The 7,604-nt window shown below is 33.9% G+C and overlaps 1 non-coding gene across 1 annotated transcript; it reads right to left on the bottom strand.

Annotated features, from left to right (window-relative positions):
- Positions 1 to 6,306: 6,306 nt before the first annotated feature.
- LOC119248531 (U2 spliceosomal RNA) lies at positions 6,307 to 6,497 on the bottom strand. Its single transcript, XR_005125961.1, has one exon. It is a non-coding gene; the product is annotated as a U2 spliceosomal RNA (small nuclear RNA).
- Between the last annotated feature and the right edge of the window lie 1,107 nt (positions 6,498 to 7,604).

Genomic DNA, 7,604 nt, shown 5'->3' with positions numbered 1-7,604 from the left:
GTCCCCTTTTTATTACATACTGGTCATCTTGTTTTCTTGATATCTTTTTTGACTGGAAGTCTATTTTATCTAATATAACAGTTTCTGACTTTTAAAAATTTCTGTTGACTTGGAGTATTGTTTTCCCTCCCTTCACTTTATGCTGATGCATTTCATCTTAATAGCTTATAAAATAAGTTTTGTCAGTAGCATATAGTTGAGTTTTACTTTTTAATACATGTGCTACCCTATGCCTTTTGATTAATGAATTCAGTCCATTTACCTTTAAGGTGAGTATTGATATGTGAAGACTTGCTACTGTCATTTTGTCTTTAGTTTTCTGTTTCTATTTAACTTCTTGTTCAAATTTATGTGAATGTTTTAAAATATTTTGATAGCAGATCCCCTTTCAATATTTCTTGTAAAGGAGATCTAGTGATTACAAACTTCTTCAGCTTCTGTTTGTCTGGGAAGTTCCTTATTTCTGCCTCATCTGAAAGAATTTTATTATATATAATATTCTTAGTTTGTAGCTTTTCTCTTTGAGTATGTCTTTGCTCTTTCTCCTGGCCTATAGTGTTTTTGTTAAGAAATCTGATGAAATCCTCATAAGAATGCATTTATAAATTACATGCTTTTTTACCCTTGCCTCCTTTAATACCCTTTCTTTGTCTTGAATTCTTGATAATTTCACTGCTGTGTGTCTTGTGTCTCTTTAGATAAATAGGTATTCTGTTAGCTTCAAGGACCTGTATATTCAGTTCCTTCTCTGGGTTTGGGAAATTTTCAGCTGTTGTTTCTTTGAATAAATACTTCATTCCCTTTTCTGTATCCTTCCCTTCTGGGATAACCATTATCTTACTTTCCTAATGTAGCTGAATAGCTATTGTAGTGTTTATTCATTTGTTCCCTCTTAATTCTCCCTCCTCTTCCACCTGAGAATTTGTAGGTTACTACCTAACACATCCATTTAGTCTATTCAGTTTCTATAATGTTCTAAAGCATTCTTGAACTCATCAGTTGAGTCCTTCACATCCTGAACCTCTAATATTTTCCCATTTAAAGTTCTAATTTCTATCTTCTGCTCATTTTTTTCCCAAGCTCATTCATTTATTTTGCTAAGTTTTAGTATATCTCTTTGATTAGCATTTATGCGTTCTCATATATCACTTTGACTTCCTTTTCTGAGTTTTTTGCAAACCTTTTTAAGTTCCTTTATTACAGCAATTTGAACTCTCAATCTGATAGGGAGATATAATCTTCCATGTCTTTGCTGGTGGATTCTGGAGCTTTATTCTCTCTTTGTGATAGCTCCTTCCATTGAGATCTTAAGTTTTCCATGTGTTATATTTTTTGTCTGCCCATTATGCTACTTTAAATTTTACTGTTTTGAAGAGCACAAGGGATTATGGTGATGCCTCATGGGTGATGTGGTGATGAGATAGTTATGGGGACTACACACAATCTGAGAAATCAATTAGTGTATGAAAATAAACAACAATGTAAGAAAATTAAAAATTAAAAGAAATAAGCTAAAGAATATATGTTAATAAAACATGAAAAAGCTAAAATTATATTTAATGATACCATAAAACAAGCCCTTTTTGTGAACCCTTCAAAAGCATGTTTTTCACATAAAATTCATACATTGAACTAAAGACATATTTTATCCTAGTTCTCATCACAGAACTTCAACATAAAAAAAAACAGGCAAAAAAAAATAAAAAAAATAAAAAAATAAATAAAATTTGCTCAGCAATTTATAGAGCTAGACTGCTTATCTATTAACTTTCCAGCAGGTGGTGCTGTGGCTTTATTTTATTTTGCCCTATTACATTTTGGTTTCAGCTGACTCCTATAGGTACTGTGGTCAGTATTAGCAGTTGCTGTATCAGTGTAATGGTGGAGGGATATAAAGAGGGCTAGCCATTGGCATGAACATGCTCTGAGGGAGGTGAGGAGTTCCTAGTTCACGTTTGTGGTACTGCTGATGTTCCTTCAATCTGAGGTACTAGATGTAAGACTCAGTAATCTATCACGTGAAAGTACATTTCACTGCATCAGTACAGATTCAGAGGAGTGGGAGAGGGGAAGTATATTCTACAGTGATTTCTCTCTTGCCTATTGGCCTGGGTCCTGGCCTGTGTGAGGAACCCCAAACTTCACTATAAATTTCACCTGATCCAAGGTCATGTGCCTCTACACTGTCTCCACTCTCCCTTACTCAGAACTCCTGTTTGGGCATCCCTACCATCTTTGGCACCCACCCCAGATTGCTGCCTCCTTGTGTTTCTCTTCACTCACTCTCTCATGTCAATGTGTGGATCTCTTTAGCATCCCCTCTGTTTTCTTAAGCACAGTGGGTTCTTCTGTCTTACCCCATATTGAGTGTTGTCTTGTTCTGACTGTTAGTTGTTCATCTTGTACTAAAGCAAGGAACCTCCTCTATTGCATTTTGATGATACCATCTCAGATTTATTAATGACGCAGAAACAGTGATAAGAAAAATGACAGATTATGAGATCAGATACCTAGAGATTTCTGTAGACTGAACTACTATATATTGCTAGCAAAGAGATGAAATTTATTAAAGAAAAAAATCACTAAATTAAAGATAAGAGAAATTTAGAGTGAAATAAATAAATGAATGCAAACTATTCTAACTGGAGGCAATATTACTTATGTGGCAGCACTGTTACTTATTTAGCTATTGTAGTAAGCACCCAATAGCTGCTCAGTAAGTTCTTACATAATTTAATATTTGATAAAAGATACTAGATATGAATCATTAATTATAGTTGAATGGTTAAGTGATATCAGTTTTGCTTCCACAACCACCTCATGAAAATTCTAAGAAGATATGGTGAATGATATATGTTATATGCAGGTATACCACAGAATATGAGTGGTAATTATCTCTGGTTTAGGGCTGGTAACTTTTCACTGTATTTTAGTACTGAACATCTTACTTTCTCTATTATACATGTATTTACTTTGTAACAAATATACACATTTAAAATGAAAACAATAGATAAAAGCAACCAAATGTATTTGGAGTATTAGGAAAATTCTGATTTAAGAAAGACCTTTATAATAATTTAAAGTGGATAGTAAAATAATAATTAGAAATAAAAATGATCTAATGTGGCCCATTCAATGACATATAAATGAGTTATAATTTGACCTATAGTTATAGATTTGCACAGAGGCAAATGAGAATAAATTGTGATTCTACAATAGCACTATTTATAGAATAAATTTGCAAGTAAGAAGGCTTGAAACATCTTTTATGTGAAAGATATTTCAAAAAGGTAATTTGTTTGACAAAGAGGCAAAATGGTAAAAAAAAAAAACAACAAAAACTGGGTTATTTTTCACTCTTTTTCTCACATGATTAATTCATAGAAATAGCCAGAAAAATAACCTATAAATTATATGCTGTTAGATGAGAGATGATAAGCATTTTCTATCAAAATAGGGCTGGTAGTCCTTTTCCCCTTTTGTGGGGAAAAGGACCAAATGAAATTTTGTTCTGTTTGACTTCAGAATTGATAAATTTGTTGTTTGGATATCCACAATGTTATTTTGAAAGGCAATTAAATCTTGGTCTATAGACTCAGCCTAATTTTAGTTCTTGATGTGCTGATGGTTTCCTCAGAAAAGTCCTCTCTACTGTAAACAGTGCTGCCATAAACATAGGGGTGCAGGTGCTCTTTGGAATTGATGTTTCAGTACAATAGCTAAGCTTTGGAAACAACCCAAATGCCCAAAAATAGATGACTGGATCAAGAAGATGTGGTACATATACACCATGGAATATTACTCAGCATTCAAAAAAGATAAACACATGCAATTTGCAGCAACATGGATGGCGCTGGAAGGGATCATGCTCAGCAAAATAAGCCAGAAAGAAAAAGAAAAATACCGGATGGTCTCACTCATAGCAGGAATCTAGAAAACCTAAATAAGGGACCAGGAAAATGAATAACTATAAGAAAGTAAAAATCAAAATCAACAAACAGCTATGAACCAGATACACTCTATGGGGGAAGGGGGGTGGGGAGGAGAAGGATTGGGGTCAAAATAAGGGGGTCGCAATTGTATGGGGAATATAAAAATAATATTTATAATAAAAAAGAAAAAAAAAAGTCCTCTCTGTCCCTCTAATCCAGGAATGGTTACTGTTGCATGGACTCACTAAGATTGTGTCCTTTTCTTTAGAATATGAACTGGAGTTTATAATTATACCTCTATTAGTGTGATTACTTGACGGATATCTGAATGTCTCCTTTGACCATCTGCTCCTCTTCCAGCTTACTATGGTATCCCCAGGGCCTAGCACCAAGACTGAAACATAGTAGACACTTGGGAAGTCTGTGTTAAATAAATAAAAGAATGAATGGAAAATATTAAATGTAAATAACTATAATAGATTTCCAGGAGTGGAGATAGCAGGAAAAAATTGTAGCTAACTTTGCAGACACTCTAAGGAAATATCTTTAAAATGTTTCTTATAGACTTAGCAGGAGAAGACAGTCAGTAAATTTAAGGGGAACAGCATATGAGAAGGAATTTGAAAAACTCTCAGCCTTCCAGAAAAATCCGGTACATTCTTTATATATATTGAAGGAGCTTAATACTTTCTATTCTGAGCCCTATTTGAGTGTTTTTCTAAAACCTAACTTTCTTTTTACATGGCATAAAGGGTTGTCTGTTTTCTTGAGTAAAATGCTTTTCTAACCTAGTATTGTTATGGAGCAACCCCGATAAGTATCACTGGCTAATAAAATATCTTTATGCCAAAAGATTTCAAATAGAAAGCCACATTGAGAATTTCAGTAAATAGACAAATTAGATTACAAGAGGAAAAAGGCTCCGCTTAATTTTTTTTAAATGCCTCTTTCTAGCTTTTTAAGTTTTCTTTATTGATTATTGGTTGTTAGATTTTTTTGTTTTGTATTGTTTTGGTTGTTAGATTTTCTAAGTAGTATTTTGGACATCTTTTATACATTTTAGTCAATGCTTTTAAATTAAAAAAAAAAGTCCTCCTTTGCCTACCATCTTTTAGCTCTGGGAGAAAAAAACTACTCTGAGATTTCCTTGGTGGGTGAGGAAAAGTTTTGTTTGCACTGGAAAACTGGGTTGTCCTCTTTTCACAAGCCTTTTTTCCCTAAATCTGAGGACATATTCAAGGGAAACAAGGTAGAAAGTTTTGAACCATCCACTGAGGAATTCCTGGGAGGGGCAAAGAAAGAAAGCTGGCTAGAGAACAGGGCCTCAGAGAGTCTGCAAGGCTTTAGTAGGTTTCCAGTGGTCAAAAGAGATGTGAATTGGTGAACAGCTGGCCAATTAAAAGACAGAAATTTGTTTCTTTGTCCTGTGGGAGAACAAAAACTGAGTGACTTCCCTCAAATCTGAAATCTTCCTTGAAATTTTAAATGTATTGATTTATCAGTTTTCAATGTACTCGTTCACTGTGGCTTTTAGGCTTATGTTTCTTTTATAAGAGAAATAATCTCCATTGTGGCTAAAAAAAAGAGGAGGAATAACAGTAGCAGTTGGTATTTTCACAAGAATTTGACTTAAGAATGTTGAACACTTTAAAAGGAGATCAAAAGAAGAAACAGGCAGTCACAGATGAATCTGGAAAAAAAATACACTGAGTTTGAGGGAAAAAGCAAGTCACACATGAAGAAGGGAAAATTGGGAGCAAAACTTCCCTAATAATAGAAAGCCTGAGAGGCATATTTAACTTTTCTTTCTGTCTCTTGGAAAATGTATCCACTTAAGAGGCCATCTCTCTTGCCTGAGAAATAGTATCTTAAAACTTTTCACTTTTCACTTTCACTTCTATTATTTGCTAGATTGAAGAAACTTTAGTTAAAATTAATTTAGTCACAGAGTATCTACTCAATTCTCAAATTGAGTTCTTTGATTATATAAAATAAACCAACATTAATCTTGTTATCGGTCTATAACTAATATAAAATAAAAGTGAGAACCAATGATTAAAATATCCTGATACATTCAAGATGGTTTAAATGCCTGTTGATGCCTTAAGTCTAAGGCAATGGGATAAAAATAATCTCCTTACTAATGTTGAGTTTTATGGAAGTTGTGATTATTTTTAATGAGAAGAATTCATTATAGTTCTCCATTTTCCTTAGAAATTCCTACAGAAAGAAAAGGAATCTTCACAACCATGATACTATACTTTTACTAATTTTTTGGTGTAATAATAGTAATGAATATCATTTGACATCATTTAGAAGACCCAAATTTTTTAAAAATGTTCTTTTAATGGCTGCTAGATCTTTCTTTCCCACCAAAGTTTGCATGGTTCCTGGAGGTTCTACTGTCCCAAATGGTGCATGGAGTGGACAGAGCAAGTTGCTATCCCAGCTGCTGGCTTCCAGAGTCCATTTCATACAAACGTTCATGGATAGAGGATGAATCAGACATTGAACTGATAAAAACAGATGCTCCACTTGATCTTATCCAAAAGGCCAAGAAATGATAGAAAATCCAGATTTTAAAAGAGAAGAAACTATTTCATCACCCAAAAATAGTCACTGTGAGCATTTTGGTGTCTATCAGTTCAGACTTTTCTGTCTTCTTATATGTATTGCTTCAATAGAAAATGGAATCATAGTACCAATTATTTCTACACTTAAACCTGCTTTATACACTTAAAAGCACATTGAAAGTGGATTTATAATCCATTTTTAAAAATATCCTCTTGAGTATGTGCTTTTTTTTTTTAAAGATTCATTTATTTATGCATACAAGAACTGGAGCACAAGCCAGAGGTGTGGGGTGGTGAGAGGGCTCAGCAGAGACAGAGCGGGAAACAGAACAGGCAGTTCTACTGAAATACACTGCTGAGGGTTGCAGTGGGAGACAGGAGAGGTCTGCTGTGCCATGTGGACCAGCTCCCTGGCCAGGGATCGAACCTGCACTGCAGAGGCTGAGGACAGCTTCGCAGCTCTATGCTCAATCCCTTGCTCCACCAGGGAGGCCCTCGAGTATTTGTTTTTTCCTTTAAAATTTCTTAATATTTATGTTGAAAATAGATAATTAATTTTAAAATTATCTTGATATTTTGTTTTTATTATTTTTTTTCATTTTAAACTTTTAGAATATTTTAGTTATATTTCTTGTCTTGATATTTTAACAATTGTTGGACATCTAGTTTTATAATCTGGGATGAAGATATTTATTATTTGTATATGTTCTTTTGGATAGAGGTTTATATATATATATATATATATATATATATATATATATATATGTCCTTTAAATTATTAACAGTTTCTTCCAGTGGGTTAATTGGATGAAAACACTGATTTTCAAGAAAAATAGCCAATCAGGATTAGGTTTTGTTGCAAAACTTAATTTAACAACATTCATACATTACTTTAATCTGCCAACCACTATTCTGTGCATCTCAGAAATAGTCCTGTTAATAAATCTGTGAAGTACATCCTGTTACCACCCGATTATGCAGGTGGGAGAACAAGGATCTGAGAGTCTAAGCAGCTTGCCCAGTGTCACACAGGGAGCAAGTGGCAGAGCCAACCTGGCATCAGGTCCAGGCTCTCGACCTTCCCTTACAGGCCTCTCTG

This window comes from Talpa occidentalis, unplaced genomic scaffold, assembly GCF_014898055.3.
Source record: "Talpa occidentalis isolate TD23 unplaced genomic scaffold, MPIMG_talOcc4v2.1 talOcc4.16, whole genome shotgun sequence".
Taxonomy (NCBI): Eukaryota; Metazoa; Chordata; class Mammalia; order Eulipotyphla; family Talpidae; genus Talpa; species Talpa occidentalis.
Note: the sequence above shows the minus strand (reverse complement) of the source record. Positions and strands in the feature narration are given on the sequence as shown.